This window comes from Gossypium hirsutum, chromosome A07, assembly GCF_007990345.1.
Source record: "Gossypium hirsutum isolate 1008001.06 chromosome A07, Gossypium_hirsutum_v2.1, whole genome shotgun sequence".
NCBI classification, from domain to species: Eukaryota; Viridiplantae; Streptophyta; class Magnoliopsida; order Malvales; family Malvaceae; genus Gossypium; species Gossypium hirsutum.
Window position 1 is genome coordinate 59,255,266 of NC_053430.1, and position 25,773 is coordinate 59,281,038.

General features: G+C 38.6%; 1 non-coding gene across 1 annotated transcript; it reads right to left on the reverse strand.

Annotated features, from left to right (window-relative positions):
- Nucleotides 1–7,377: 7,377 nt before the first annotated feature.
- On the reverse strand, nt 7,378–7,484 carry LOC121204324 (small nucleolar RNA R71). The gene has a single exon (XR_005899251.1). It is a non-coding gene; the product is annotated as a small nucleolar RNA R71 (small nucleolar RNA).
- Between the last annotated feature and the right edge of the window lie 18,289 nt (nt 7,485–25,773).

The window sequence follows — 25,773 nt, forward strand, 5'->3', positions numbered from 1 at the left end:
CGCATCCCTACTTGGGTTGGGTTGCGTATTGATGCAAGAAGGTCGAGTGGTGGCCTATGCGTCGAGACAATTAAAGCCACATGAGAAAAATTATCCGACCCTTGATCTCGAACTAGCTGCCATCGTATTCGCTTTAAAAATATGGCGACATTACTTATTTGGTGAAAAGTGCCATGTATTTTCGGATCACAAAAGTCTCAAATATTTGATGACTCAAAGAGACTTAAATCTGCGACAAATGCGTTAGCTTGAGTTGTTGAAAGATTACGAGCTTGTCATTGCTTACCACCCGGGAAAGGCTAATGTGGTTGCGGACGCCTTAAGCCAGAAATCACTGTTTGCTTTACGAGCGTTGAATGTGCACTTGTCTGTTCTACCCGACAATGTGTTAGTAGCTGAATTAAAGGCCAAACCATTATTGATTCGTCAAATTCGTGAAGCTCAGAAAGTAGACGATGAATTGGTTGCAAAACGGGCTGAATGTGTTCCGAATATGGAATCCGAATTTCAAATTGATGATGACGATTGTTTGAGGTTCAGAAGTCGGTTGTGTGTTCCAAGAAATTCAGAACTCCTTTCGATGATTCTGAATGAAGCCCATTGTAGCCGAATGTCAATTCACCCGGGGAGTACGAAAATGTACAACGATTTGAAACGTCGGTTTTGGTGGCATGGTATGAAACGAGACATCTCCGACTTTGTTTCGAGATGTTTAATATGTCAACAAGTGAAAGCGGAACATCAAGTGCCTTCAGGATTACTTCAGCCGATCATGATACCTGAGTGGAAATGGGATCGAGTCACAATGGACTTTGTGTCCGGACTGCCATTGTCAGCAAGTAAGAAGGATGCGATTTGGGTTGTTGTTGATAGACTGACTAAGTCGGCTCACTTTATCCCCGTGCGTACGGATTTTTCATTGGATAAACTAGCTGAATTGTACGTTTCTCAGATTGTGAGATTACACAGGGTACCTATTTCTATCGTGTCAGATAGAGATCCGAGATTCACCTCACGATTTTGGAAGAAATTGCAAGAAGCTTTGGGTACCGAGCTGCATTTTAGCACTGCTTTTCACCCCCAAACCGATGGTCAATCCGAGCGGATAATTCAGATTCTTGAGGATATGTTGAGATGTTGCATCCTCGAGTTCAGTAGTTCATGGGAACGGTATTTACCTTTGATTGAATTCGCTTACAACAATAGTTTTCAATCAAGTATTAAGATGGCACCTTACGAGGCTTTGTACGGGCGTAAATTCCGCACACCATTGTTTTGGACTGAGCTCGGTGAAAGTAAAATTTTCAGAGTTGATTTGATTAAAGATGCTGAACAGAAAGTAAAGGTAATCCGTGAAGGTCTGAAGGCAGCCACAGATCGTCAGAAATCATATGCGGATTTGAAACGAAAAGACAGTGAATATCAGGTGGGAGATAAAGTGTTTCTTAAAGTTTCGCCTTGGAAAAAGGTACTCAGATTTGGCCGTAAGGGCAAGTTGAGCCCGAGATTCATTGGGCCGTACGAAATCTCTGAACGAGTTGGTCCGGTTGCGTATAGATTGATTTTGCCCCCTAAACTTGAAAAGATTCACGATGTCTTTCATGTTTCGATGCTTCGACGTTATAGATCCGATCCGTCACATGTGATTAATCCCTCAGAAGTTGAAATTCAATTTGACTTGAGTTATGAAGACGAACCGATTCGTATCCTAGCTCGCGAAGTGAAAGAGTTGCGAAACAAAAGGGTTCCGTTAGTTAAGGTGTTATGGCTCAAACACGGGATCGAGGAAGCTACTTGGGAAACCGAGAGCTCGATGAAAGAACGATACCCAAACCTATTTACCGGTAAGATTTTCGGGGACGAAAATTTCTTAAGTGGGGGAGAGTTGTGACAGCCCTAATGTGACCCTAGTCGGGAAGTGGTTTCGGGACACTAAACCGAGTCATAAAAATAATTAACCGTCATAATTGATGCTCATTATATGTACATGTGCATGTGTGAAAATTTCGTGTTTGAATTTTGTTTAATTGTAGGTGAATTTTAGTAAATAGGACTTATGTGAGAAAATTTTGAAATGTGATAGGTCAAAGCATAAGGATCTATTAGTGCAATAAATAAAAAGGGGGGACTTGCATGTCAATTTCCCCCTAATTAGTAGTGGTCGGCCATGACAAGTATGGTAGACCAAGTGTGATGGGCAAGAACATGTCATAAACATGTTGAGTTAGTGTTTCATGGGAAGTATGATAAAATAAGGAGCATGGGCATAAAATAATGTAAGGGAATATGATGAAAACAAAAAAAAAGTGTGTGGTTGTCTCCCCCCATTTTGCCGAAACTAGAAAGAAAAACAAAAAAAAAGTGTTCATCCTTTGGTTCATCCTTGGCCGAAAATTTTAAGGAGGAAGGAAGAAGAAAGGTTGAAGAGGTTCGGCCATGCATGTAACTAGGCTAAGGTATGTTTGATGATGTTCCATGAGATGCATGCATGTTTTAGTTGTTAGCTTGAGTTCTACCTAGCCCATGGTCTAAATCTTGCTTTGTGATGGAAATGACACTCGGCCATAGATGCATCATTCTTGCTTGGTGTTGATGTTGTGTTGGTGAGATACCAAGTTATTTTTGTGACCAAGTTGAGATTTGAATTTTTGGAATGAGTAAGGTTTTCGGCTATGGTAAATATAAGGGTGATGGATGTTGTGTCATGCTAAATCTAGATGAACAATGTTAGTGCTTATATCTCGATATTCATGAGTTTCTTTCTTGGTTTTACCTCAAACCCATGAAGTATTTTAATTGGTGTTGTTAGAAGTTTCGGTCATGGGATTATAAGCTTGTTAGTTTTGATGATGAAATTTATGCCTTGCAAGGGTAAATGGTGTCTTGATGCATTCGGCCATGGTAGAAAGTAGAAGTGAAATGGTAGTAAGATAACATGCAAAATTGTTAGTATTTGATTTCTAGTGTATACATGCGTATTAGCCGAGTTTTGAATTTGAAATGAAACGGTATATAACCAATACAAGTAACCATACTTGTGGGAAGTCTTAAGCATATAATTGGCCTCAACATATACATGCATACTCGGCCAAATGAGAAGATTTGTGCTGCATGCATTCGGTTAGAGGCAAGCATATTGATGCCTATATCTTGGTTAGGACAATCGGCTAAAAGGGAGTGTGGGTTAATATGTTGAGTTGATGCATGATTTCACATGTATGTGACTTTAATGTCTAATGTATAAATATGGGCTAAGTGCCTTGTGTTCCTTTTTTCGATGCTCAAATGATTAAATCAATATATTTGTTTAATTAAGCTCAAGAGCAAAGGGGAACTAAATCCGATAAAGGGAAGGAAAAAGTGGTCGAATAGCCATCGGAATCGTTCGACAACATCCAATGTACGTTTTCGAGTAATGGGACTTAAATTATGATTCGATTAGATTATGTCTTAAGTAAATCAAATCATGCTCTTATATGTGGCTATTGAGCCGAAATTGTAAATGTGATAAGTGTCTTGTGTTTGAGCTTTGGTAATGAAAATGAAATATGAATGTGTCATGATTTATTGTTAAATGTGCATGGTTATTCGAATGATGTCCGGGCTAAGTCCCGAAGGCTTTGTGCTAAGTGACCATATTCGGACTAAGATCCGAAGGCATTTGTGCGAGTTACTAAATCCGGGTTAAGTCCCGAAGGCATTTGTGCGAGTTACTAAATCCGGGTTAAGTCCCGAAGGCATTTGTGCGAGTTACTATAACCGGGCTATGTCCCGAAGGCATTTGAACGAGTAGCTATATCCGGTTAAATTCTGAAGGTACGTGATTTGGGAATGAATGATCTTGCTGTAAAAATTTCAGTTAATACGCTTGTAACATCCCAACAATGAGGTATGTTTCGTATGTGCTTTGAATTAGTTGAGCCCTTACAAATAAGTATTCGCTCAGTTAATAAATGAGCTACTGGCCTTTGGCTAAGTTGGTCTTTTGTGTATGTACATAAGGGTTGGTAATGTGAAGTAAGTATGATATCGAAAATTTGTGCATATGAAATTATCCGTTTAGCTATATGAATGCTATACTTTTGTTGTGCTGGAATCCCTTGCTCAAAACTTACTAAGCATAAATTGCTTACTCCGTTTCTTTGATTCTCTGTTTTATAGATTTTGGTTCTTCAGCTATCGGACTCGGGATTTTGAAGTCGAAGTCGCCCACACTATCAAAGCCCCCTTTTGGTACAATTTTGGTTGAACTTCGAAATGGCATGTATAGGACTACCCTTTTTGTTGTGGGTCATGGACCCTTTGGATTTGTATAATTTTGGATAGCCATGCGAAAATGGCTTATATATGTTTGAGCATAATGTTATCATCATTTGGTATGGATATGGTTATTGAGAGGTGTGGATATGCTTAACAAGGATTGGCCATGGGAATGGTTAATCGCTATCATAATTTGTGCTATTTATGCTAAAAGGGCTAGTTGAATCATGGAAACTATGAAATAGGTAAAGTCTACCTTAAAGGCAGATGCTGACAGCAGCAGTGATGTAGATTTGGAAAATCACTAAAAATAGTAAGAATGGAATTAAATAGTGAATAAATTATGTAAACGAACCTTGATGAATCTATTTTCATAGGAAAGTAACAAAATGATCATATGGATAGTATGTTAAGAGATATTCTGGTTCTCGTGGGACAGGGCCAGAACGGTTTCTGGATTTCCTGTTCCGACTTTGGAAATTCATTATAAATTAACCAGAGATAATTAGGAGTCATTCCATATATGTATAGATTCCTCTCTGAGTCTAGTTTCTATGGAAACAAACGGCATCAGTATTGAATCTCTGTGCAGGGAGATATCCAAGTCGTAATGCGCAAAGGTCAGTGTAGTCGATCCCTGTAACATGGGAGAATTTGACTAATAAAATATACTAATTGGCCAGACCAAAAATTCTAGAAAAAAATATGTAGATGGGCATATGAGTCTAGTTTCAGGGAAAAATTACGAAAATGATTTTCGAGTTGTGAAACTCAGGATATAATTTTTAAGGTGACAGTGATGCAGTTAGCCAACTGCCTGGAAATTTTTAAAATGGATTGTGCAAAGAAGTGATTTAAGTCTGCAAACCCCTCGTGTCCGACTCCGGCGACGGACTCGGGTACGGGCTGTTACAGAAAGGGCCTAGTGAACCGCACTGGTTGAACCGAATGGAGTCAGTCGAACCAGCCACTAATTGGGCTGACCAGAACCATCCATTGGCTGACCCAAATAAAAAAATTATCTGATAAAATATTCTTTCAAAAAGGCCCTTGAAAAACCTCCAAATTACGTTCAAACCCCACCTTTATTTTAGGCTTTGTAGATTTGCCCCAGCTTATTTTTAGCAAGGTTGAAAGCTTCAACCTTGCCATGTGTGTGGTCGGCCCTTGGCTGCTGAATTTTCTATTTTTAGCAGCCATCTTCAGCTACAAAAGCCAGCCTATGCTGCCCATTTCAAAGCATCCCTCAACATCCCTCATTCCACAACATTTTCTCATCCTCTCTTCACTTCTCTCAAAGTTTCCTCTCCATTTTTCCATCCCATTTCCCCTTCCTCTTGTGCCGATTTCCTCTCTTGAGAAAAAGGTGTTCTTTAGCCATCTTGGGCAGCAATCAAGGATTCATAGAAGCCTTGCTCGACAAAGGCAACGGAGACTAAGAAAGGAGCAACAGTCAAGCTGCAGAGAAACACTGGATTTGCTTTCTGTTCCCTTTCTTTTTAATTTCTATTGTTTTTATGATGAACATATCTATGAAAAATATTGTTGTTGAAATGGTTATTTTAATCAATTTAGCTTGAATTTAATTCGTGTTAGGTTTATTATATTTTGCCTACTTGAATTATTAAATTAGTGTTTATGCTGTTATAGGCCTCAGTGAAATGCTTGATTAAGTAAAATCATGCTTAGGTTATCTGGCATTATAATTGTTTAGATAACTAAAGAATTAATTGTTTAAACGGATTGAAATTGCAATTAATGGACTCAGTACTTAATCAGTGCATGTTTAATTATTCTAAGGTAACTGAAAATTAAATCAGCATTGTATTTGGCGATACATATGCCTTGCATAACTTGCAAGATTGTTGTGATTAAATTGTTTCAAGGTATGGCTACTTTGTTACTTCACATGATCTTTTACATGTTTATTAAGTTGAATTAATCGGTTGAATCGGCATAAGAATATGCTAGAGATAATTTAATTTAATATGTATGTGCGATAGCATGATTACTTTATTAAATCTGTTTAGTCAGTTGAATTGGCATAGGGATTTGTTCAAGAGATAAATGGAATTCTTTTAATTAGTAAATATGTTCATAAGTTAGCAAATTACTGGGTTGCCGTGCATTTATTCATAATAGCATAAGCACGAATTTAATAATTCTAAGTTAAACAGGTATAATTAATCCGACACAATTATATCATCTTGATTAAATCTTATTTGAAATCGTGCACTAGAACTCTTTTATTTTATTTAAATTGTTTGCTTAGTTTTAAAATCGTAGTTTATAAATCACTCCTTTCAAACCAAAATTATTTTGACCTCACCAAAGTGTTTTAATTAATTTCATAAATATTGCTTTTTACAGTCCTTGTAGGTACGATAACTTGACATTTACTTGTCACTTTATTACTTGTTATGATTGTGTACACTTGCACATTTCCCCCGTACCAAGTTTTTGGCGCCGTTGCTAGGGACTGTTTTAAAAAAAAATTATTTGTGAATTTATTTTTACATTTTGGTTCTTTTATTTTCCTGTTCAATTTTACTTAATTAATTTTTCTCTGGTTATTTCAGGTGTTTATGAGTATTGACCGAAGTATCGACTTACTCCCAGTAGACCCTGAAATAGAACGAACCTTCCGCCAATGAAGAAGACAAGTGAACCAGAGAAGGATCGAAGAGATGAATTATGAGAATATCAATCAAGGAAACGGAGCAAACCTTGCTCAAAATCCTATCCTTATTGATGATGATGGGGATAGAGCTTTACGAAAATATGCCGTGCCAGTTTTTAATGACCTTAATCCAGGTATTAGAAGACCCGAGATCGAGGCACAACAATTTGAGCTGAAGCCAATCATGTTCCAGATGCTTTAGACAGTGGGCCAGTTCAATGGAATGCCTACTGAAGATCCTAATCTTCATTTAAGACTATTTATGGAGGTGAGTGACTCTTCCAAGCTAGCCGGAGTACCCAAAGATGCATTACGATTAAAACTATTTGGACAGAGCTTGAGCCTGATTAAACCCACTACCACCGAACTCGATTTCTACATGGCAAAAGTTAGCAGAGAGATTTCATGTGAAGTATTTCCCTCCTAGCAAGGTTGCTAAGCTGAGAAATGAGATTACTGCTTTCCAAAAAATAGATGATGAGTCCTTGTATGAGGCATGGGAAAGATTCAAAGAGTTATTACGAAAGTGCCCTCATCACAGAATTCCGCATTGCATCCAACTTGAGACATTTTACAATGGTCTCAACGCTCACACAAGGATGGTAGTAGATGCTTTTGCTAACGGTGCTATCTTATCTAAGTCTTACAATGAGGCTTATGAAATCATCGAGAGGATCGCTAGTAACAATTATCAGTGGCCAACCAATCAAGCAATGTCAAGAAGACGAGTTGCTGGAATCCATGAAGTGGATGCTCTCACTTCACTTGCATCCTAGGTATCTTCGATATCTTCAATGTTAAAGAATCTTACCACTAATTGGTCTAACAGTTTTGCAGCTCAACCACCTAACCATTATGAGAATATAGCCTGTGTCTATTGTGGGGAAGGACATGTGTTTGAAGAATGTCCATCAAACCCAGAATCCATGTACTACATAGGTAATCAAAACCAGAATCGACGAAGGCAAGGGCTGCAATCCAACTTTTACAACCCATCGTGGCGAAATCACCCCAATCTTTCCTGGAGTAACCAAGGGACTGGAGGCAGTAACAACTACGCCTAACCTAGACCAACCCAGCCGCCTAGTTTTTCACAGCAAGTTCAGAAACCATTTCAACCTGAATCGTCCAATAGTTTAGAGAATTTATTGAAGGCATTCATGGCGAAGAATGACACCAATCTAAGGAATTTGGAGAATCAAGTGGGCCAGCTTGCTACTGAACTTAGGAACCGTCCACAAGGTGCTCTACCTAGTGATACAAAAAATCTGAGAAATCCAGGGAAGAAACATTGTAAAGCACTAACATTGAGGAGCGGAAAAACGGTAGAGCCCAACATCATTGAAGCTGAAAAGGAGCATGCTGAGGCTCAAGATTTGGAAGAAGTTCAACCGAGTGTTGAAGTTCCAGTTCCACTAGAACCAGAACCTGCAAGACCTGAAAAGGTAACCTCAGAACCAGCCAACTCTAATCAGCCAACCACTCCATTAGTAGTAGAATTGCCGCCAAAGACAAATCAACTAGTACCAACTCCAGTATATAAACCTCCACCACCTTACCCTCAAAGACTCTAGAAGCAAAAACAGGAGGTCCAATTCAAGAAGTTCCTTGACTTACTCAAGCAACTACATATCAACATCCTGTTGGTTGAAGCACTTGAACAAATGCCAAATTATGTAAAATTCATGAAAGATATCCTGTCCAAGAAGCGAAGACTTGGAGAATTTGAGACGGTAGCTTTGACGAAGGAATGTAGTTCATATCTTCAAGACAAATTACCCCCTAAGCTGAAGGATCCTAGGTGTTTTACCATACCATGCAACATTGGAGTAGCTTATTGTGGTAAGGCACTATGTGACTTGGGCGCAAGTATCAACTTGATGCCTATGTCGATATTTAAGAAGTTGGGGATAGGTGAAGTTAAACCTACTATGGTTACACTTCAGCTAGCAGATCGATCCTTAGCACATCCAGAAGGAAAAATCGAGGATGTATTGGTATGTGTAGATAAGTTTATATTTCCTACTGATTTTGTAATTTTAGATTTCGAAGCAGAAAAAGGAGTACCAATTATCCTAGGGAGACCGTTCTTAACGACTGGAAGGACACTTATTGACGTGCAGAAGGGCGAACTTACTATGCACATTCAAGACGATTAGGTAACATTTAACGTTTTCAAGTCAATGTGATATCCTGACGCAATAGATGATTGTTCTGCAGTATCCGACTTAGAGGATTTCATAGTGGAGAAGGAACTCAACTCTGTTGAAGATCCTCTGGAAAAAATTTTGACATCAGACCCTCCAAGTGATGAAGAGGAGGATGAAAACCTAGCTTTGATAGAACCTAATCAAAAGGGATTTAATCCACAATCCCGTTTTGAATCTTTGGATTTAGATGAGAGAGATTACACACAGCCAAAAGCGTCAATCGAGGAGCCACCTAAACTAGAACTCAAGGTATTACCTTCTCATTTAAAATATGTTTATTTAGGTGACACTTCTACTCTTCCTGTGATTGTTTCAGCAAAGTTAACAACTGAGCAAGAAGAGAAACTTATCTTAGTTTTGAAATAATTTAAGAAGGTTATCGGATGGACCATAACCAATATTCACGGTATTAGTCCATCTGTATGCATGCATAAGATCATCCTGGAAGATGGTGAAAAAGGGATGATCAATGGACAACGAAGGCTGAACCCTATCATGAAGGACGTAGTGAAAAAAGAGATCATCAAGTGGTTAGCTGTGGGTATCATTTACCCCATTTTAGACAGTTCATGGGTAAGTCCGGTCCAGTGTGTACCAAAGAAAGAAGGTATCACGATCATAGAGAATGAGAATAACGAGTTGATACCGACTAGAACAGTTATGGGATGGAGAATCTGCATCGATTACCAGAAGCTGAACAAGGCAACTAGGAAGGATCACTTCCCTTTGCCGTTCTTAGACGAAATACTGGATATACTCGCGGGGTGAGATTACTACTTTTTTCTCGATGGATACTCAGGGTACAACTAGATTACGGTAGCACTGGAAGATCAACACAAGACCACATTCACTTGCCCGTACGGTACATTTGCATTTAGACGCATGCCATTTGGTTTATGTAATGCACCTACTACATTTCAAAGATGTATGATGTATACTTTCACTAACATGGTTGAGAAATTTTTGGAAGTTTTCATGGACAACTTTTCAGTGTTTGGAGATACATACGATAATTGCTTAGCCAATTTGGCTAAGGAACTTAGGCGATGCGAAGAAACGGACCTAGTACTTAATTGGGAAAAGTGCCATTTTATGGTACGAGAAGGATCATTCTGGGGCATCGGATAACAAGACATGGGATAGAGGTAGACAGATCAAAAGTAGATGTTATTGAGAAACTCCCAACTCCAACATCTGTAAAGGGTGTTAGGAGCTTTTTGGGCCACGCCAGGTTCTATCGAAGATTTATCAAGGACTTCTCAAAAGTTGCTAAACCTTTATGCAAATTATTGGGGAAGGACACGATATTCAAATTTAATGAGGAATGCTTAAAAGCTTTCAATGACTTGAAGAATCGATTAGTCACGGTACCCATAATTGTCACACCAGACTAGGACTTGCCATTTGAATTGATGTGTGACACAAGTGACTTCACAATAGGAGCTGTCATGGGCCAGTGAAGGAACAAAGTTTTTCATCCCATCTACTATGCAAGTCGAACTCTAATAGGAGCTCAGTTAAACTATATGGTAACAGAAAAAGAATTACTTGCTATCGTATTTGCTCTCGACAAGTTTTCATCTTATCTTGTAGGTACCAAGGTAACTGTCTATACAGACCACCCAGAAATTAAATATTTACTTGCCAAGAAATATGCTAAGCCGAGGTTGATCCGATGGGTACTTCTACTTCAAGAGTTCGATTTGGAAATTCAAGATCGAAAGGGAGTAGAAAACCAAGTAGCAGATCACTTGTCCAAATTGGAGCCGCAAGAAGGGAATTCTCCAATTGTACCGATTCAAGAAACATTTCCAGATGAACATATACTGAAGGTAAGTCATGTCCATAATACCCCTTGGTTTGTTGATATTGCTAACTTTTTAGCTTGTGGTTTAATACTGTACGATAAGACATATCAACAAAGGAGAAAGTTTCTTCACGATGTGAAGTACTATTTCTGGGAGGAACCATATCTGTTTAAAAAGTGTGCAGATCAGATGTTTAGGAGATGTGTGGTAGAAGAAGAAATACCGAAGATTCTATACCACTTTCACTCAGCCCCAAGTGGGGGTCATTTCGGAGGAACTCGTACTGCAGCCAAAGTATTGCAAGCCAGATTCTTTTGGCCAACACTATTCAAGGATGCATATGCATATGTAAAGAGTTGTGACCGATATCAAAGAGTTGGAAATGTCACCAACAGAAATGAGATGCCTCGAACAAACATCATTGAGGTCGAACTATTCGATGTTTGGGGTATTGATTTTTTTGGACCCTTCCCTTCGTCTTTTGGTCACAAGTATATACTAGTAGCAGTAGATTATGTGTCCAAGTGGATCGAGGTAGAAGCATATCCAACAAACGATGCTAGGGTTGTGATGAAGTTTTTGCAGAAACATGTGTTCACGAGGTTTGGAACCCCGAGAGGCATCATTAGTGATGGAGGGTCCCACTTTACGAAACAAGTGGTTAAAATGGTTTCTAGACAAGCACGGGGTGAAACACAAGGTTGCAACGGCTTACCATCCACAGACGAATGGACAAGCTAAACTGGCAAATAAAGAAATCAAGGGCATATTGGAGAAGGTAGTTTGCCCGAACCGACAAGACCGATCCAAAAGACTAGATGACGCTTTATGGGCCTACAGGACAGCGTATAAGACACCTTTAGGGATGTCACCCTATAGGCTGGTTTTCGGTAAAGCATGTCATCTACCTTTAGAGTTAGAGCAGAAAGCTTACTGGGCTTTTCGACGACTCAAATTAGATCCTAAGCTCGCAAAAGAAAGACGGATGTTCCAACTCAACGAGTTAGAAGAATTCCAAATGTTCTTATATGCAAATGCCAAATTACTCAAAGAGAGACTCAAGAAATGGCATGACAAACACATCCGATTCGATAATTGAAGCAGGTCAGCAAGTATTGTTGTTCAACTCGAGATTGAAGTTCTTTCCAGGTAAGCTAAAATCATGTTGGTCCGGTCCATTTACAATTCACAGAGTCTATCCATACGGAGTTGTTGAAGTCCAAGGTAAGAGAGGTAATTTCCAAGTTAATGCTCAGTGTTTGAAACACTATTGGGGGAATAAAATCGAACGGGATAACGTCTCGTTTATTTTATCAGATATTTAATATTTTTCGTGATTTGTTTAATAAATAATTTAGGGTCTATTTTTCGGGTTTAATATATTTAAATAAATTTTGTCTAGGAGGTTGGAACTTAAGCGGGACCATTTGTGACCCCTCCAATATTTCCTGGAAATTTATTTTAACATAATTTTCCAAGAAATTTTTTCCTAATCAACAAAATAAATTTTTGTTTTTCAAATAAAAGGGACAATTTGATCCAATTTTTAATTTGCAACTTAAATTTTAATTTTCATTGAGTCTAGGGACTTAAATTGAATTATTTTTAAAAATTGATTGCTCTTTTTGTAAATAATGTAAATTAGGTGCCTTTCTTTGTAAATATTTTTTTAAAGGCATCTAGAAGAAATATTTTTTATTTCATGTTTATCTTAATAATTAATAGCAATTGATAATTTTATATGGTTATATTTAATTATTAATTACTGTTAAATTTGAATAGGATTAGAATTAAACTCTTATCTTAAATTATTAAATTAGACTAAGAGTTCTATTTTAAGTCCTATTACTTATGCTATAAATACCACCTTATACCTCCCATCCATGCATCAACCAAAAACCAAAACACTTTATGCCACAACACCCCTAGCTCCAGTAGCCTAGTCGGCAAGCACCCACCAAGCATCCAGCCAGCAGCCTGCTCCTGCTCACATCATCAGCATCCTTTGCTGCTTCAGCGCCCCACTTGCGCACCTTCACTGATGCCTAGGCCACGTCTCGCACGCGCGTCCCAGCTGCAGCACAAGCTCTAGGCCTGCTCGACGAAATGCCGCGTGCTTCTTACTGCACACCCTTGTGTGCTACTGCTTGTTTTCTAGCCTTGTGCGGCACCCTCTTTGCACACCAAGCCTTAAGCCAAAATTCTTCAACCCTTCTCCTTTTAATTTACCATCTTTTTCTTGCATTAATTTTCTTTGAGTTCTTATATTTTTGGAAGAAGGTCAATTATGCCTCGCAAGAGAACTCGCGCCTGTGCTCAAATCGACGAAACACAAAGCAAGTTCCATTGTGTTGAAGCTAAAGTGAGATACGAAAGTACCTACAAAAATCAACAGATGCATCCTGAGAAAGGCTTCACACTGAAGGAGAGCAACTACAGAGACTTCATGGAACGTATTCGTCAAATTACTGAAGCTCTCAATTGGGAACTATTTTGTGAAAAGAGACCTAGTGTGCATGAAGAGCTAGTTCGTGAGTTTTATGCAAATTTAACTTCAAGCGAGATGACAGAAGTCCCTGTTTGCGGAACCAAGGTACCTATAAATTCGAATGCTATTAATAAGTTCTTTGAATTGCCTGATTTCGAGAACAACGAGTATTCATCTTTGATGAGCAATATCAAGCCGGAACTTCTGCAAGAAATTCTCGAGGAACTTACAGTTGAAGGTTCCGGTTGGACTATGTCGAAACAGGGAACCCACATGTGTCAAAGAGAATACTTAACACCTATTGCAAAGGTATGGTTTTATTTCATCCATTTTAGCCTTCTGCCTAGCTCACATGGGACTACAATTTCATTGGAGCGAATGGTCTTACTATACTCGATCTTAACGGGTAAGACCACTGATGTGGGAAAGATTATCCTGAAAGAAATTTGAAACTGTGTTGCTAGACGTTCTGGCCCTGCTTACTTCTCCTTTACAATAACTATTCTGTGCTTGAAAGTAGAAATTCTTACTAATGTCAAGAAGACGGGGTACACCCAAGGCACAATTATAAATTGGGACTTCTGCCGAGTAGTCGGAGACTCTGTTCTACAACAACGAGTTGAAGAAAGTGAAAAGCCTGAGGAACCTAATGAATAAGAAGATCCCACGATGCAATCATTTGAAGTCCCTGATAAGGTGGACCCATAGAGCCAAAAGATGAATCGGATGCTGGAACTCCAATGTTTAGAGCTCAGTCACCTAGCCCAGACTTTCGAGATGAGTTGTCAAATTTGATAGACTTAATGCAACACATGCAATGGTAGCAACAAGCATACTAGAGATAGTAAAAAATAAGGGATGACTCGATTCGAAGTGCTTTCCAGAGAATATACAATGACCCATTTATTTTTGTGCCTGAATTTCCAGATTTCATATTTGAGCCATGGATTCCACTCTCGAAAAAGGAGCGAAGCGATTCATGTAAAGGCAATAATGATGGAGCAAAAGATGAGTCCAAGTTGGAAGGATTGCAAATAAATAAAAGGGAGGGATCTTGACTCTATTTTATTTATGTTTTTTAGGTTATTTTAGGATCAAGTTTAAATTAGGAACTTTTATTTCCGTATAATAAAACAAGAGAAGGAAATCTTGAATAAACATGGACAAGTCATAAAGTATAAAGTGTGGTAATAGGTATAGACATGTCTAGGATTGGATTTCGAAAGAGCTTGGTACTTAAGCAGTCACATTGACTCACCTCCTCTTTTCTGAATTCATACCTGGAGTATAGTATCTATTCATTTTAAACAATGAGGACATTGTTCATCTTAAGTTGGGGGGACCGAAATTTGAAATTATTTTCATCCAGAATAAAATTTTTCTTTTAATTATGATTAGGGTATATTTTTGTTCAATAAATTTGAATTTTGTTAAGTATGCTAAACTTTAGTATGAATAAAGTTCTATTTTTTTTTCAATAAATTATTATGTAGTTTAATGATGACGTGAATATATTTTTAATAAAGCATGCAACTTCATACCATAAAATTTTTATCTCAGGAAAGTTAGGTATGGATGAAAGTTTAAGTCTTTAGAATTAACTTAGTAGTTTCTTGAGGCGAAATCCTAGGAAGCTTGGAACATTGGAAATGATTTAGGCAGCTATTGTTTGGACCGTTTGAGCCTTTCAAGCCTACTATGGTAAATTTTATCATTTGAAACCCAACTTTGAAACTATATGACCTAATTTTTGGAACCTGTACAAATTTAGCCCATCATGTTTCTCTTAATTATCTTTAAATTACCCCAAACAATAGACTCAGTACTATTCAAGAATATCGTTTGAAAATAAGTTTGGGGGAGTTGAAAAGAAACATCAAATGCTAAAAAAAAAAAAAGAAAAAAAAATTGTATGCAGAAAGCAAGTGCTCAATAATGAAAAAAAAGCACATATATTTGAAAAAGAGCATGTGAAAGTTGGTGATTGAAGGTTCGATTTACACTGAGTTTAGGGTTTTTAGCCAAAATTTATCTATCTTTTTACCTACCCCTAAGCCCAGCCACGTTACAACCTTGTTAAAGACCTATTAATTCGAAGTTCTAAAGTTACCTACATTAGTGGAGAGAAATTACTTTGTTCAACATATGAAGACATAGGTTAAGCTTAATGATTGCGACTTGATCTTGAAGAAAAGATTAAAAAATTGAATTGGTAGGAATCAACATGTCTTTATTAGGAAACATTTAGTCTAATTTTGCTATTGTAATAATTGTTGAGATTAATTTGAATAACTTGAGTAGCAGAATGATCAAATTTATTATTCTTTGAGCATAAGTATATCAAATTCATAATTTCGAGAAAACTGTTGTTCTGAAGAAGGTTTTCAAAGTGTTTCCAAGAAATTCTTTTCAAAATTTGTGCATTACTCGGGACGAGCAATGAATTAAGTTTGGGGGTGTGGAAACACGAAAATTTATATACTTTTTCATACCCTTTTTAACTTAAAACCAGGCTATTCCGGTTAAATTATTGTCGAAAAATAATTAAATATTATAAAATAATTATATTATGTTAAAAATATGAAAATTATGAATTTTAATTAATTTCATAGTTAATTTTGATTAAATTTGGTTATTTTTTATAGAATTACACAATTGGAGAAAAAGGGCCCGGTGAACACTACGAGAAGAACAAAATCGAGAGTAATTTGAAGTATCGCGGCCAATTAATTTCCAGGTCAAGCCGGTCCAGAAATGTGTATTAATTCATAATTAAATTAATTTTAATTTATTTCCTATTTAATTTAGGTTAAATGAATTAATTTTAATTAATTATGAAGAAAGGGCCTAGTGAACCGCACTAGTTGAACCGAATGGAGTGAGCCGAACCAGCCACTAATTGGGCTGACCAGAACCGTCCATTGGCTGACCCAAATCATCAAATTATATGATAAAATATGCTTGCAAAAAGGCCCTTGAAAAACCTCCAAATTACGTTCAAACCCCACCTTTCTTTTAGGCTTTGTAGATTTGCCCCACCCTATTTTTAGCAAGGTTGAAAGCTTCAACCTTGCCATGTGTGTGGCCGGCCATGGGAGGGCTCTCTTGGCTGCTGAATTTGCTATTTTTAGCAGCCCTCTTCAGCTATGAAATCCACCCTATGCGGCCCATTTCAGAGCATCCCTCAACATCCCTCATTCCACAACATTTTCTCATCCTCTCTTCACTTCTCTCAAAGTATCCTCTCCATTTTTCCATCCCATTTTCCCTTCCTCTTGTGCCGATTTCCTCTCTTGAGAAAGAGGTGTTCTTTAGCCATATGAGGCAGCAATCAAGGATTCATAGAAGCCTTGCTCGGTGAAGACAACGGAGATTAAGAATGGAGCAACAGTCAAGCTGCAGAGAAACACTGGATTTGCTTTCTGTTCCCTTTCTTTTTAATTTCTGTTGTTTTTATGATGAACATATCTATGAAAAATATTGTTGTTGAAATGGTTATTTTAATCAATTTAGCTTGAATTTAATTCGTGTTGGGTTGATTATATTTTGCCTACATGAATTATTAAATTAGTGTTTATGCTGTTATAGGCCTCAGTGAAATGCTTGATTAAGTAAAATCATGCTTAGGTTATCTGGCATTATAATTGTTTAGATAACTAAAGAATTAATTGTTTAAACGGTTTGAAATTGCAATTAATGGACTCAGTACTTAATCAGTGCATGTTTAATTCTTCTAAGGTAACTGAAAATTAAATTAGCATTGTATTTGGCGATACATATGCCTTGCATAACTTGCAAGATTGTTGTGATTAAATTGTTTCAAGGTATGGCTACTTTGTTACTTCACATGATCTTTTACATGTTTATTAAGTTGAATTAATCAGTTGAATCGACATAGGAATATGCGAGAGATAATTTAATTCAATAAGTATGTATTTGCGATAGCATGTTTACTTTATTAAATCAGTTTAGTCAGTTGAATTAGAATAGGGATATGTTCAAGAGATAAATGGAATTCTTTTAATTAGTAAATATGTTCATAAGTTAGCAAATTACTGGGTTGCCGTGAATTTATTCATAACAGCATAAGCACGAATTTAATATTTCTAAGTTAAACAGGTATAATTAATCCAACACAATTATATCATCTTGATTAAATCTTAATTGAAATCGTGCACTAGAACTCTTTTATTTTATTTAAATTGTTTGCTTAGTTTTAAAATCTTAGTTTATAAATCACTTTTTTCAAACCAAAGTTATTTTTACCTCACCAAAGTGTTTTCATTAATTTCATAAATATTGCTTTTTACAAGCCCTGTGGGTACGATAACTCGACATTTACTTGTCACTTTATTACTTGTTACGATTGTGTACACTTGCACATTTCCACCGTACCACTTATCGATGGTGGCTCACTGTGAGGGAAGGTATGCAAGCTGACCATCTGAAATGGGATTTCTTCAAAGCGTCCTTCCAAAGGAAGTATGTGGGTGCAAGTTATGTGGACACCAAAAGGAAGGAATTTCTGAATCTGACCCAAGGGAAAAGGACTGTGGCGGCTTATGAGGCAGAGTTTCTGCGGTTGAGTCGTTATACTCGTGGGATAGTAGCTACTGAGTATGAATGCTGTGTGGTTCGAAGATGGACTTTGAGATGAATTGAGAATTCTGATAGCTCCACAGAGTGAGCGAAACTTTGCTACCCTTGTCGAGAAAGCGAAGATTGCTGAAGACGTGAAGCGCTCTGAGCGCCAGAACTGAGAGAAAGATAGGGGCAGAGTTAAGAGGGACTTTGGATCCTCAAGTTCTGGAGGTAGGCCTTTTAAGAGGGCCAAGTTGGATGGGCCAGTTCGAGCTAGAGGTCCTATTGCTGCTGCAAGACCGCAGCCCTGTGCTGACTATGGAAGATCTTATTTGGGTGAGTGTTGGAAAAAGATTGGACCGTGTTTCAGATGTGGGTCCACAGAGCATCAAGTTAGGAATTGTCCTCAGAGTCCTACTTAGATTCAAGTCACAGGACAGAGTCATGTTCAACCTGGGAGGGGTGGTCAGCCTTTAGGAGGTCGTGGACAGGCTAGAGATGGAAATGGGTTTAGACGAGGACGTGGAGCACTGGGAAGGGGCACAAGTAATACTGAGGCGAGACAACCAGCCTTGGTTTATGCTGCTCGTCACCGAGAGGATGGTGACGCCCCTGACGTCATAACTAGTACGTTTCTGATTTATAACTTGCCTTAATTGATATTGGATCCACACATTCGTATGTTGCGTGCACTGTGTATGGAATGTTGGGTATTCAATCTGAGAGCACTGCTTGAGTCCACTAGGACAGTCGGTTAGAGTGGATAAGCTTTTCAAGGGTGTGCCTTTAGAAGTTCAAGGGGTCGTATTTCCTGCAAATTTGATGGAACTGCTATTCAGGGAATTTGATATTATTTTAGGCATGGATTGGCTAGTGAAGCATCGTACAAAGTTGGATTGTACTGCTAAGCAGTTGATGTTGAAGACTTCAGAGGATGAGGAGGTGGTTGTAATAGGAGAGTGAAGGGATTATTTTTCTAATGTAATATCAGCGTTAAGGGCCGAGAAGCTAGTCTGCAAGGGTTGTGAGGCTTTCCTGTCGTATGTTAGCAATTCTGAGACTAAAAGTCTTACTGTTGGAAATGTTAGAACTGTTAAGAAGTTTATGGATGTTTTTCCAGAAGAGCTATCGGGCTCGCCTCTATACCGAGTGGTCGAATTCAGAATTGAGCTTCTACCAGGGATAGCTCCAGTGTCTATCGCCTCATATAGAATGGCACCAAAGGAGCTAGTGGAGTTAAAGGCTCAAATTCAAGTGCTGTTAGACCGAGGGTTCATTCGACTGAGTGTGTCTCCGTGGGGAGCACCAGTTTTGTTTATGAAGAAGAAAGATGGGTCCATGCGCATGTGCATCGACTATCGTCAACTGAATAAGATGACTGTCAAGAACAAGTACCTTTTGCCAAGGATTGATGATCTATTTGATCAGTTGCAGGGAGCTGCTGTGTTCTCCAAAATAGATCTTCGATCTGGGTATCATCAGCTAAAGGTTAAGGAAGCTGATGTGTATAAGCCAGCATTTAGGACTTGTTATGGTCATTAAGAGTTCCTAGTGATGCCGTTTGGGTTAAAGAATGCACCAGTTGCTTTTATAGACATGATGAACCGAGTATTTCAGCCCTATCTAGATCGGTTCTTAGTAGTGTTCATAGATGATATTTTAGTGTATTCGAAAATCGAGGAGGAGCATGATGAACATTTGTGGATTATTCTTCAAATTCTGAGACAGAAGTAGTTGTGCGCAAAATTCAGTAAGTGCGAGTTTTGGTTGCAAAAGGTGACATTTTTGGGTCATGTGGTGTCTGCCGAGGGATTAGGGTCGACCCTCAGAAAATTAAAGCCGTGTTAGGATGGAAACTACCAAGGACAGTATCTGAGATTTGAAGTTTTCTGGGTTTAGCCGGGTATTACAAATGTTTTGTGGAAGGATTTTCAGTGATAGCTGCACCGTTGACTAAATTGTTACGGAAAGGGGTGCCATTTGTTTGGTTCAATAAACAACGAGAGAGTTTTGAGAAATTGAAGAAAGTTCTGACTGAGGCACCTGTTTTGATTCAACTAGAGCCTGGAAAGGAATTTACTATTTATAGTGATGCGTCGCACATCGGATTAGGTTGTGTGTTAATGCAGGAAGGAAGTTGGTTGCTTATGCATCGCGACAGCTTAAACCTCACGAGGCAAATTATCCCACTCATGATCTGGAATTGGCGGCGGTGGTGTTTGCGCTAAAAATTTAGAGGCATTATTTATATGGGGAGAGAACGATTATCTATACGGACCATAAAAGCCTCAAATACCTCCTTACTCAGAAGGAGTTGAATCTTAGGCAACAAAGATGGATTGATTTGCTTAAGGATTATGATTGTTCAATTGGGAATCATCCAAGCAAAGCTAATGTGGTAGCTGACGCGCTGAGCCGTAGAGTTATCTCTGATTTAAGAGCAATGTTTGCTCGTCTTAGCCTGTACAATGATGGTAGCATGTTAGCTAAATTGCAAGTAAGACCGACTTGGACTGATCAAATTAAGGAGAAATAGTTGTTGGATGAGTCACTAGTTCCTCATTTTTAGCAAGTAGAAAAGGGTGAAACTTCAGAATTTGGACTGAACAGGGAAGGGGTGTTATGTTTTCGAGGAAGAATGTGCATACCGAATGATTCTGAGTTGAGGCAGTCTATTCTGTGAGAGGCGCATGGTAGCCCTTATGCCATGCATTTTGGTGGGAATAAGTTGTACTGAGATCTTTGTGAGATGTATTGGTGCCCTGGGTTGAAACGCAAAGTTACTGATTATGTGAGTAAGTGCTTCACGTGCCAGCAGGTTAAGGCTGAGCACTAGTTACCTTCTGGGTTACTACAACAAGTTAAGATTCCACTTTAGAAGTGGAAGAGGGTAACTATGGATTTTGTGAGTGGTTTACCCTTGACGCCTTTTAAGAAGGATTCGGTTTGGGTGATTGTAGACCGACTGACTAAGTCAGCTCATTTTATACCTGTCTGCACTGATTATTCATTACAGAAGTTGGCCAAGTTATATGTGGCTAATATTGTAAGACTGCATGGGGTACCAGTGTCTATCATATCGGACAGAGATCCTAGGTTCACATCTCAACTTTGGAAAAGGTTACACGAAGCTTTGGGTACATGACTAGATTTCAGTACTGTGTTTCATTCGCAGACTAATGGATAGTCTGAGAGAGTAATACTAAATTAGAAGACATGTTGAGAAGCTGTGTTTTGGATTTCAGGGGCAGTTGGGAGGATTATTTTCCGTTGGCAGAATTTGCATACAACAAAAACTATCAATCCAGTATTCAGATGGCACCGTACGAAGCTTTATATGGTCGTAGGTGTCGTACCCCTACTTGTTGGACTGAGCTGGGCGAGCGGCGAATTTTAGGGCCGGAGTTAGTTGTTGATACAGAAAGCAAGGTAAAGCTGATTCGAGAGCGTTTGAAAGAGGCGTTTGATAGGCAGAAGTCCTATACAGACTTAAAACGTAAAGGGATCGAGTACTCTGTGGGGGTTATGTCTTCCTTAAGGTGTCGCCGTGGAAGAAAATTATGAGGTTTAGATGGAAGGGCAAGCTGAGCCCTAGATTTATTGGGCCTTATCGGATACTTAAGCGAGTAGGACCGGTTGCGTATCAGCATGAGTTGTCCCTAGAGCTGGAGAAAATTCACGACGTGTTCCACGTTTCCTTGTTTAGGCGACATCATTCTAATCCCTTGCACGTCGTACTTGTCGAGGAAATTGAAGTTAGGCTTGACCTAACCATCGAGGAAGAACTAGTGCAGATATTGGAGCGTGATGTTAAAGTATTGAGGAAGAAGCTGTTCCTCTGGTCAAAGTATTGTGGCGTAATCACGGCACGGAAGAGGCCACTTGGGAACTAGAAGAGCCGATGCGGCATCAATTACCTCATTTTTTGACCAGGTAAATTTTGAGGTCAAAATTTCTTTTAGGGGTAGAATTGTAATGCCCCAAAAATATTAGGTCTGTAATTTTACTTGTTTTGGCATATAGTCCATGTTTGCTTGAATGGTTAGTTGATTTAAGTGTGTTTGAGGGTGTCTGAGTAGTTCTGGGTTCAAGTTTCAGCTTTTGCAGCATTTTTGTTTTTGCTCTTAAAAGAACCTAAACGCTGCTACTTAGGCTTTATAAATATTCATGGTTGATTGGTGACACAGAAGGCCTTGTGGCTTAGTGATAAGTAGTGTGTTGTGCATTCGTATGGGCATGGGTTCGAATCCTAGGTAACGCAAGGGGGCTTTATTTTATGTTTTGGTGGCACAAGAGGTGGAGTTTGACTCAAACTCTATAGGAGTGGTTGGAGACTTGGTAAAAGGGGATTTGGTTTGAATTTGAATGGGAGGTTGGTGAGATTATAGAAGAATAGGGGGAGAGAATTAGGGAGAAAATCAAGGGATGTGGTGTTGGTTGGTGGTTGTGGCTGCATAGAGTACTAAGGTTCCCTTGGTTTCGATTTGGGGAAGGTTGGGACGTTTTTATGTGGTGTTGAAGTGGCCAAATTCTCCAATACTCAATTTTGATACTCTACTGTCTTGAGATTCTTTCGTTTGCATATTTTCTTTCTTCTTCTATTCTCTCAGTTGTTATCTATTTGTGTTAGTCAAGCAAGCATTCTCTCTTTCAGTCTTATTCTATTTGGTGAAGCACTACTTCCCTTGTTGTTCTGCATTAGTCGATTCTCTGATCTCCCTCAATTCTTTTCTCATACTCCTTTACCATTAGTCGACTTGATTTTCTCCATCTCATCATTTTCTCTTTTCAGTTTTCTTTAGCCAAACCATTCTTGCTCTCTCCTCTATTCATCTTCTTCTCCTTCTTGTTTTCCCTCATTGGCCGATCATTGTGCCTCTTGTTCCTGTACACTAACTTCTTTTGAGCATCAAGTTCCGATAAGCATCCATTGTGCCAGCATCTTTTCTGCATATCGTTTGGTCTTGGGGTAAGTGTTCTTTCTTGTGCCTATTATTCTTTTATTTCCTTCTCAAGTGGAATGTTAGGTTAGGGATGCTAATTCTCTACTCCTTTTGCATGTTTGGGATATTTGGATTCTAACTCTCGAAGAGATAAAGGGGAGCTTTCAGTGCTCAAAGGTGTACAAATTCCTTTTTAGCGTTCGATCTAATCACTGGGGTAAGAAGACTAAGTTGTCAGTTGCGGTTCGATATCAAATCTTTCTAACTCTAGTTTGGGATTTATTTGGACTATGGGTATCAAGATTTTGGATTTTATACTTATTGCTAATAAAATCTGCTGTTAATGCAGTAGATCGGCAGGAGTTGTTCGATCGTTTTCAATCGGTGGTCTAAGGGTTGTAGATCGCATTTCTTGAGACAAGGTTGGATAGTTGAGAAACTTGGGTGGTTTCGTTAATAGGTGTGTAACCGCACCCTTATCAGTATCGATCAAAAGCCAAAACTACGGCATGAGAGGTTCCTCGAGTATGCGAATGCTCTTGGGTAAACTAAGCCATACACTATAGGTGACGACCGAAGGGGTCACCACGACAAACTCGTGGGCTTGCACTACTTTTGGGCCTCGTAGGGCCGAGCCGTGTGGGCTGATGGGCTTGTGGGCCCACATGGAAAAATTTGTGCGGTAGGTGCCAAACTGTGGTTTGGGTTGTGAAATTGCAAAGTCGCGACCGAAAAGGGACTAGATGGGCCACACGAGCGTGTGGACCCACTTGGGCCGAGGAATGGGCCTCGGGCCCATTGGCACTGTTTTTCCATATGGATTATTTGAGTTATTTGTAATGACCAAAGACTGTCCAAGAGGTCGTTAATGGTTTCGAGACCCTATAATGGTTAAATGACCGAAATACCCTTGAGGGGTAAAAATTTATGATTTTACCCCTGGCTGGCGAAATGATTATTATGTCCTAGCAATAGGTTAACTGGTGTGTGTTGATATTATGAAACTAGTTGTGATTACAGCATGCTGCATACACTTAATAATTATGATATGACATACTGCATGGGGACGGGTATATGATTCGGAGGGAGTATTGTACTGGTGACTATGTCACGATGATTATTCTTGGTGGTTTACCACGCTTACTGTTACTGGCAGCTATGCTGCGTTATTATTATTACTGGCAGCTTTGCTGCGATATTGGTGTGCTTGTTGGGTGGGTCGATTGATATCCCCACAGGTGTGTTGGTTGGTACGGGTGGTGTGCTGGCTGGTATGGGATGGGTTGCATTACGCATTTATACTGATACTGTATTGGGCTTATGTCTACAATGCTACTATATAGGGCTAAGGCCTGAATAGGGCTTTTGCCCAGACTGTACTGATACTGTGTTGGTTACTGTATGTTTATTATTGGGATTACACACTGAGTTTTCGTAAACTCACTTTGTTTCTAACTGTACAGGTAATCCCTAGGCTTAAATGGTTTGGAGCTGCAAGGGACTTGGGGATGGCCACACTATTGTTTCTGCTTCTTCAAATTGCTAATAGATTTTCGTTTTGGGTTTTAATTTATGTAATAAGGCCGTTGGTGGGTTTTAAGTTTTAGTTTGGATTGAGGTTTCTTATATTAAACTGCTAGTCTAGGAAAACGCGAGTTTTGAAAATAGCATGATTTTCTAAGGAACACGAGGTTCTAACAACAAAGTTTTCAAAATGCTTCCAAGGTTTTAACTGAAGTAACATACCAAAGGCAATCGTAATGGTACATGTTTTGACGTGAATTTTAATTAAATAATAAATGGGTTTAGATTCAGTAACGGATTTTTACCGGAAAGATCAACTTTGAAAAACGATTTGATGTGACACGCCAGATTTGGCCATAACGTCTAGGCCGGGTTTGGGGTGTTACAATTCTTTTATTTCTTAGCTCTTTGATCTCACAAGCTAGAATTCGGGTCAGTTCTTCACTGTACGATAAATCCGACTGAATCTCAACTTTGGTCGGGGAAATAACATGCAAAAGATTAGATCTATACCTTCGTAGCATTGATAAATGAAATACATTATGAATCTTTTCTAACTTAGATGGCAATGCTAGCCGATAAGCCACTGGTCCAACTCGCTCAATAATCTCATACAGTCCGATGAATCTCGGACTCAATTCGCCTTTACAACCGAATCTAAGTATTTTCTTCCATGGAGATACTTTCAAAAACACTTTATTCCCAATGTGAAATTCAGTATCTTTCCGTTTCAAGTCTGCATAAGATTTCTATCGATCTGAAGCTACTTTCAAACTAACACGAATTACTTTCACTTTTTCTTCTATTTCTCTGACCAGATCAACCCTGTGAATCTTATTCTCACTAAGTTTATTCAAGTACAACGGTGTTCGACATTTTTGACGTATATGTAATAACCCAATTTTAGCTAAACCAGAATAGTGGTTTTAACCATTTCAACACATCTCTAAACAACCAAAAACATGCCAATTCATACTCATGTCATACCATCTATCATCAACCAATTCAACTACTCAATTCCACATTCAAAACTTATCAAATCATTATGCCAAAATTCATGACAACTTACATATAAGTTCCATATGCATTAATTCATCATATTAACATCTATTTTATACCACAAAACACATCATTAAACTATTTCAACATTTAAGGCCAACATACCCAAAACAAGCCAATATATAAAAGGCATTATGCACATCACATAGGCCAACTTAATTGACCAAATACATACCTGCATTTTCATCAAAAACTAGCCAAATCTCATCGCTATATCATA